Genomic DNA, 8,528 nt, shown 5'->3' with positions numbered 1-8,528 from the left:
ATGTGGGCTTTGGTAAGTTGGTTTTTTGTGAGTTTTGGTATGTTGGTTTTTTGTGAGTTTCGGTATGTTGGTTTTTTGTGAGTTTTGGTATGTTGGTTTTTTCTGTGTTTAAAGTGGGTTTTTTTACCAACTTGGTTAAAACTGAGTTAAACACAGAAAAAACTCACAAAAACCAACATACCAAAACTCACAAAAAACCAACATACCAAAACCCACAAAAAAACCAACATACCAAAACTCACAAAAAACCAACATACCAAAACTCACAAAAAACCAACTTAAACACACTTCTGTCTACAATAGTGTGTTTAAGTTGGTTTTTGTGAGTCTTTTGTTCGCTTAAGGGATCATAAAATTTTGCTTGTTTGACCTGTAACCTTTGTAAAAAAAAATATTTACACCTTAATGGTAAAAAGGTTATTTGAGATAAAATCACAACAGATCATTACAAGCCCCGTGTGATTATAAATAAAAGACACACACAATTTGCAAAAAACAATGTTTATATTAAAAAAAACAAATAATGTGAACATTTTTACAGTGCATTTTTAACAAAACCAGGAAAACATCTACCCAAGATACATTATCACAATATGCAAGACATTTAACATAATAAATTAAAATAAATAACATTCTCCTCTTTGGGCTACCACAGGTAAAAATGGGAGGAAGGGTATGAACCATGATTATATACAGTTTCAGTTAGTGAGGGGTGATACAGAGGATAAAATTAATAATAATTGTTTTTAACTGTGTTGGTGGTACCGGATTTATAAAATGACAACATTAAGGAATCCTTCATCCTATCTTTTCCTGGAATAGCCCTTTACACATATTTACACCTATGAACAAAGGAACATATTGCTCAGCACTAAACAGTTTATATATTCTCCCCGCAGTACATGACACGAAGCCTCCTCAAGGCCCATCTCATGTTCTCTTCTACTGTTGATATGGGCAGGGCAAACTTTTTGGAGATGACAACTGAAATGTATATGAACAATCAATGCAGGATTTTACTGTACATTACAGTATTAAAAAAACATGTAGAAGTTTATTCCACCCAAATCAAGTCTGATCTGAATGACTTGATTTTGGTGGAATAAACTTTTACATCAATATCATCAGTTCAGATATCCCATTTTAACATCATCTACATTAGAAGGATTTCAAAAGAGGTTTTTGAAACAAGGAGGCAAATTAATGTTGCTTGAATTTTTTATATCGTTCAAAATTAGAGCTTGATCGTTAACTTTATACTGAGGTTATTTTTGTCTGCCTATGTGTTAAATTCTCAAAACTTTTATAAACAAACACAATTTTTAGTAACTCTTAAATTTTAGCAGTAGTATTAAATTAACGCAAGACAGATTATGTGCTGGAGTCAAATTTGAATCAATTGCATTATGTTTGTTTCAAAATGAATATGGAGGCAGTAGAACACCTATATATTTAAATCCCCTTTTTCCCTATAAAAAAGAATCATACCAACCATGGCGTAGTGTTCAGCAATCAGGAGACCCTCTCGAATCTCCCCCTTAGGGGAGGTTGAACAGCACTTCATAGAGCAGTCACCAGCTGATCAGGTCTGAAAACTATACTGTCATGGCCTTTGCGAGGTGCGTCTTGTGCATGATCTCATTTGAGATCAGGTCCTGAAAGATATTTTATAATGTTAGTGATAACTATTGCTGTTATGGTATATCTTGTTACTATAAATATTATTAATTTAAATCAAAACAAGTTTGTTTGCTTGTTGTTTTTGTTTGTTTATTTTTGCAATTTAAATCCTGTGATCACATGTGACTTAACGCTTGTCATAAATAATTAAAAGAAATTACGTGTGGTAGAAAATACTGTTTGAAAATGTACCAAGATATGTGGTCTCATTTGGCTGTGTGGACTGGTCGGAAGTGTGACGCCTTTCAAATGCTAAAACCTGTATAGTTTTACCTCTCAACAAATCCAACTTTCCTTGGTCAAGGACAGGGCTCGGTTTTCCCACTCCTGATCTACTCAAGTTGGGCTGCTCGTGCAGGGTAAAATCTGGTGTCAAAATCCATACATCAGTTTGTCCCCCTTCTGCTGTCTTTTGGCAGGAATATTCTATCCAAAGAATCTTCTAATCAATGTAAATTTCACCTTGGGAGTTTAACCTTCAAATTTAAAATATAAAAGTTTTCATTGAATATGTGGGAAAGAAATCTGTTCATTAATGACCAGAAATAGGTATAAATAACATTTAAGATGACAATAATCATAAAATACAGCCATAATTATTCAAATGGTGCTGTTTTTCCTTATAATTGCATTACATTTATACTTATCCATTTACATTTCCCAGTGACAATACATAAATATGATAATGATCATAATTAATTCAATATAAAACTAAATAAAAAAGTGATGTAAAAATGAAAATACAAACCTAAAACAACTGTTCTTCAGTATTCCAAGATAACAGGCAGTTGATGAATTATGAGACCATATCACTTTAACCATCCACTTTGAATCTCCTTTGCAACAAACTTATTGTTGATTTACACATTGTAGTACATACACATTGTTTTCACCACACAATACTTCATGCTGAAAGTTATTCAAGACATTTTAAACTAGAATTATAAGTCTTAATGTTACTCAATTATACCTTAAAGCTCAAAGTCAGTTGATGAAAACCCCCTTTGTTTTCAAAACATAACTTCCTGTCTCCAGCCAATCAAAGTCGCTTGTTTTCAAATAGATGGTGGCTCAGCCAATCAAAAGTCCATCAACACCCCTTTGTTAGGCCTATAGATGGAGCACTGATACTGTGATAAGAATTAATGTTTATGATTTAATTGGGGGGGGGGGGAAGGGCTAATCTCTTATGTGTGTCAGTCAATTACTAAATCTGAGAAATATCTACTGATTTCAACACCAACATATATGTATTTATTGAATAATACACAGCACCCTTAGCATATTATATTTAATTGTGAATATTTAAAAAAAACATGCTGAATGGTGTTAGCTAACAATATTAATAGTATAAATATTATTTATTTTTATTGCCTTTTAAATTGTATGTTAAAGGTCAATGTGGTAGGCATTAATTGTATTGGGGTTAAATATCAGTATAAGAAAGTTAAAATAGTTATTGTTTTTATGTTGAGGAGATATAATTGATGCTGGCAAGCCCACATAAGTTTCCATATATTAATCAACACTTTCACACTGAAACTAGTTTTATTTATTATAGAAACAGTGTCACTCTCCCCCTCAAAAAATGAATAAAAAAACACACTGTAAGTCTATTGAATTCTCCAAAGAACATGAATTAAATGGAAGTATTCACATTTTTATAGATGTGTGATTGTTCTTATAATATATTTAATATTTATGTATTGATTCAAAGTGAAAGACAAACAATTTCATATTCAGGTATAAAACTAAGTTTGAACATTTTAACATTTTTATAGTATCTGTGAACCTGTGATGTTCTGAAAGAGCAATTTTTATCCAATGTTTCCTTAAAATTATGGGGAGCCCATAAATGTACAAAAGGTGCAATGGCAAACAAGCTGTAAAAAGCCCCTTTACAATTCACCTTGATAATATATGGCTATAAACATGAAACAAAGACCTAGTTGAAGAATTATTGTTTTATTGTTGAGTTATGTTAATAAACAAAAGACCAACTTATTGATAAGTGTGTTAAAGTGAGTCTTTTAGCCTTGTTGCGGCTTTCAAATTATTTATAAAAAGACCAACTTAAACTCGCTTTAACCCACTTCTGTTTATAAAAAGACCCACTTCTGTTGTAAAAGACTCGCTTATGAAACAAAAAGACACACTTAAACACACATAAACCAACTCATAAATAAAAAGACTCACTTTTGACACATAAAAAACCAACTTCTTACAGCAAAAAAACTCGCTTTAACACACATCTACTTTAAAAAACCAACTTTAAACTCAGTTAAGCACAGTTTAGCTCACATAAAACTCGCTTTTATTAGCAAAAACCAACTTCTGCTCAGAAAAACTTAGAAAAAACACAGTTTTATGTTGGTTTAAGTGTGTTTTGGTATGAAAGTGGGTTAACTTTTTGCAAGGGTGTGCCCAGCCTAGGAAAATATGATAATAGTGTACTATATCTATGCATAGAAACATCATTTGACAATTTCTACAAGTATTTTGATTTTGCATAAATAAATGTGTTTTCATGACAACTCCACACCCAAATTGCAACAAAAATTGTCCAAGATGACAGTAGCCAAATGCAGATTGACGACGAACATGATGAAGCTACAAGTCCTATGATACTTGAGTATGTTAATGACAAAGTCTATGCACCGAGGACTAGTGCTCATGAAACACTGGAAACAGTGGGACAAGTTGAAGATGGTGTAGGCAAATTCATTAAAATACCATTCTTCAATTGGTACAATTCATAACTTCGTTTTTCCCAATTGGAAGATTTCGCGACTCCTTTTTTTCCAAATTTGATGATTTCACGACGCGAAAAATTCCCAATGGCATGTGTACCGGACCAGTTCCCAATTGGGTGAAAACAATCACTAAAAGTAGATCACAGTTACAGTACAGATCTAGTAAAGCAAACTCTGACATTCAAATAAGGCCAAATTAAAACATATTCCAAGCGAATTCATGCACATAATTTCACTATAGAAATAAAACTGTTTATCTAAAAAATATTTAGGTTTCGGTAAAATTTGGGTCAATGGATATAAAAAAAAACTGGTCAACAGGTTAAAGGTTACGCAAAAATTGTTGAAACTGTAGAAGCTACCCTTATGATTCATTGGTCCGAATTTGTATCATCGCAATAGCACAAAAACTGTCAATTCTAAATTAAGTGTATTAAAAACTTACCATTTAAATGCTTAGAAAAACTTATAGACACTATAAATGCTTTAATTTGTTTTAGTCAATGAAACTTGGTCTGAATGGTTAAGGGTCACATGGTTTATGTAGATTTTATAAATATCAACATATTATGCACCATCAGTGCACCCAACATGCAAAGCCAATAGGTTTACTATTGTTTATGTTGACTAACATCCTTAATGTTAGTAATGATCCTGAAGTCTAGATTACATTTCGCACTCCATGAACCACATCCTTTTAAACAGTTAGACCAAAACAACAGTACAGCCAACGCGGCACAAACATAATCTGCGGCTACGCCACGGCCAGATTATTAGTACGCGACGGCCAAATCGTGTGTTCATGCGGCGTATCGCCGTGGCACTCGGCATTGATATGCGCAAAAACGCCGAGTCTGTATTAACCTCGCATACTTTTGCGGTGTAAATATGCCGCATACATACGCGACGGATCGAGTGAAAAATATCCACCTACATGTACATACATGTACGTGTAGCGTAGAAACCAAGATTGACGCTGGTTTCATAATTATTATTTTCATTTTTTAAGAAGCGAAATGGCACGTAATGCGCTTTAACAAATTATCGTTGAATTAATTACGCGCAACTGTTAATGTTTCGTTCGATTATCAGATTATCATTATTAAATTTGTAATCCGAAAAGCACTTCAGAATTTAATGCTTACTTGACCTTTGGCAAATTATAGCGTCAAATAAACAGTGCTAAAATATCCTTTGTTTCATAAAAAGCGCGCGAAAATTATGCAGACACTGTAGAACGTCGTTTGGAAAGTGTGGGTGTATTTTGTGTTGGTTAAATACATGAACATCATGGCGTAAATCGTGTGTTCAGCTGAAAAAAAAACGCCCTGATTAGACGTTATTTCATCATCTCTTTAAAAAGTAACAAATGCCAAAATGTATTTGATACTTAAGGAAATATGGAGAATGTTTATGTATTGTAAATATTTACCAGCATTTGCTTTAAAACTGGAATATATTCAAACAATAGTTAAAATTAGCTGATAAATAACAAAACAACAAATACGTCTTCACCGTCTTGATTATTGATGTGGCTACAAACTGCTAATTTTCTCAGCTTAAATATAATAGAAAAATCAACATTCAATTAATTTATAAATCCACCATATGCTGGAGCCTTGACAACTTAATTTGGCCAGACACATTAACTATGTTAACATGTATATGCTAATACAATCCACGCCCAATAAATTTATTATGATTTTAATTATTATTATAATTGTTCTTTCTAAATTTGTTAACTACATGTAACTAATAATTTTAAAAATATTTTTTAATTCATGATGCGCATCGACTAGGCATCATGTCGCGGATCGCGGCATGCCTCCGCGGACAGATGCGAAGCTTCACGGCGAAATGCGACTTGCCACCGCATACTGAGGCGGCTTCAACGACTGAAGCGGCATCGCCTCGTTTCGCCTTGCCGCCGCGGATCGCGAAATACGTTTTTTCCGCGTTGGCAGTACTGTACTTATAACTTGTTATACTCTGAACCGGCTTGTCACTTAGGTTTCGCAAATTTATTTATAATGTTGTAAATGCATAGTGTCTCTCTACAACAGCGGTTTAAATTTGAATGCAGTTGTATAAGCTGGTCACAAAAAGAGGTTGACAAATTTGTATAACAAAATGACTGTTAAATATTCTTTGCTTTAATATATTAATTTCATCTTGTATTTTGGTCCTCTAAAAATAGTTTTAGCAAATGTGGTTATTGGCCTGTCAACTAACTGACTGACGGGATCGACTTATTTTTCGTGGGAATGTTACGAGTTAGCTATGTCGTGGGAACGGCTTACTTAGTACAGGGAAAAAATCGAGATAGAAAACAGAGGAGTGCAAAACTAAATAAAAGAGGAGTGCAGTATATTGTTTAATGCAATTCTCCTTTTATAAATGAACTGCTCTTTTTTCATTGCATCACTCATGTATTTAGTTTTGCATCCCTCTTTTTTCTCGCGTTCTCTTGACTTAGTTAGACATTTCCACGACATAGCTAACTCGTTCCATCGAGTTATTATGTTGTGGGAACGATATAGAAAAAGAGGATTGCATTTAAAACAGAAGAGGAGTAAATGTCACATCTATGGAAACATACATCAGAGATCTAGATAATATATTTTTTATATGCCCGTTTTTATAAACGGGACATATAATAGTTTCACCCTTGGCGGGCGGCGGGCTCTTCAGGTTGTATGCTGTTTGCTGCTCATCAGTGGCTCATGGTTGGAATGAAGCCTTTAAAACTTAAAACTAGTAAGAAAGATAATGTATTAAATTAAACTTTCAAAGGGACTTCAAATGAGTCAAAATGTGCATCAAAGTGGTAAAGGGTTACTACATTCGGAAACAATCATCTATACACAACATGTAGTACTTTTTAACGCAATATATTATTTGATTAAATTCTAAATTGCTGACTGACATGGAAATTACATTTAATATAAATATATTTTAATATATTCATCAATAGGAACTTAGCATAAAACAGGGATGAAGTTAACATTGACTTATCAACGCCAATTTGAAGTTTAAAACACTGAACTTGTCAAATATAAAGAAGCTTTTAGTTGAATTTTCTATGATAACATTACCATTGTAAGGATTTAACCCTTTAATTTTGAAGGCCTGTGCAAACAGTTAAGATCCAGATGAGACGCCACATAACGTGGCATCTCATCTGGATCCAAACTGTTTGCTATTCTGATAGTATTCTTTGAAAAACAATCGCAGAAAGTGCTAATTTTAGAAATTCAGCAGACGACATTTTAGCAGACGAAAAATTTCCCAGCATGCAAAGGGTTAATATTCACTCTCTACATTCACACCATCTACATACTGCAAAAGGAAGATTTTAACACTTAGTCATGCCAGCACACTTAAACCGCTGCTTGAAAACCATTAGTGTTCTTCGTAACAAGGAAGATTATTGACAGCTGGCCTGTTGATTGTGAGAAGTGTTCAATCCTAACTAAGTGATGTAGGAAGCATATACAGACTAGAACAATACCCTCATTGTGAGTATGCACTAGAAAAAGTATTTTGCTTTTATGGAATGAAAACCCCAGTCCGGTCAACAACTTTGTTTTCAGAAGATTCAATGTATACATTATTGTATTATTATGGTAAAACACTTTTATAGTCAAGTTTATAGTTAATGTAAGCAAAAAATAAATATATTCCATTAACCAGTTTCAGTCAAATGCCTTGCAACGCCAAGGACCCCAGCCTATTTACACACTTGTTGAATACAAACCCTGTTCACTGTGCTCTGTCAAATCTAATACAGATGTACCATAGCTTGTTTTCTTCTGAGCTAACATTAGCACAATGTGCTTATGTAGTGATTTTGTGATGAAATTTATTCCCATTGTCAAACATGCATTGCCCGTAATAAAAAATTACACTGTTAAAACACTAGAGATTATATTTATTTCAAATATTCACGAAACTTTGTCAGAACATTGGTCTAAATAAAAAATATGTCTATAACAAAACTAGGTCCAAAAACTAGATCGCTACGTCAAATGAAAAAAAGTGCATACTAGAAGTAACATGTTTACCCAATTTACCCCTTGATGGTCTTGTCTTCAA

At 33.3% G+C, this 8,528-nt stretch overlaps 1 long non-coding RNA gene across 2 annotated transcripts; it reads right to left on the bottom strand.

The window, feature by feature from the left end:
* Positions 1–608: 608 nt before the first annotated feature.
* Positions 609–2,759, bottom strand: LOC127869150 (uncharacterized). 2 transcript variants are annotated; one of them, XR_008044434.1, is made up of 4 exons: positions 2,429–2,759; positions 1,954–2,156; positions 1,489–1,655; positions 609–984 (listed from the first exon to the last, which is right to left on the bottom strand). It is a non-coding gene; the product is annotated as an uncharacterized LOC127869150 (long non-coding RNA). The 2 variants fall into 2 exon arrangements; XR_008044435.1 differs by having other exon boundaries at positions 1,493–1,655.
* Positions 2,760–8,528: the final 5,769 nt, after the last annotated feature.

Source organism: Dreissena polymorpha, chromosome 2 (assembly GCF_020536995.1).
Source record: "Dreissena polymorpha isolate Duluth1 chromosome 2, UMN_Dpol_1.0, whole genome shotgun sequence".
NCBI classification, from domain to species: Eukaryota; Metazoa; Mollusca; class Bivalvia; order Myida; family Dreissenidae; genus Dreissena; species Dreissena polymorpha.
This window is presented reverse-complemented; position numbering and strand designations above follow the sequence as displayed.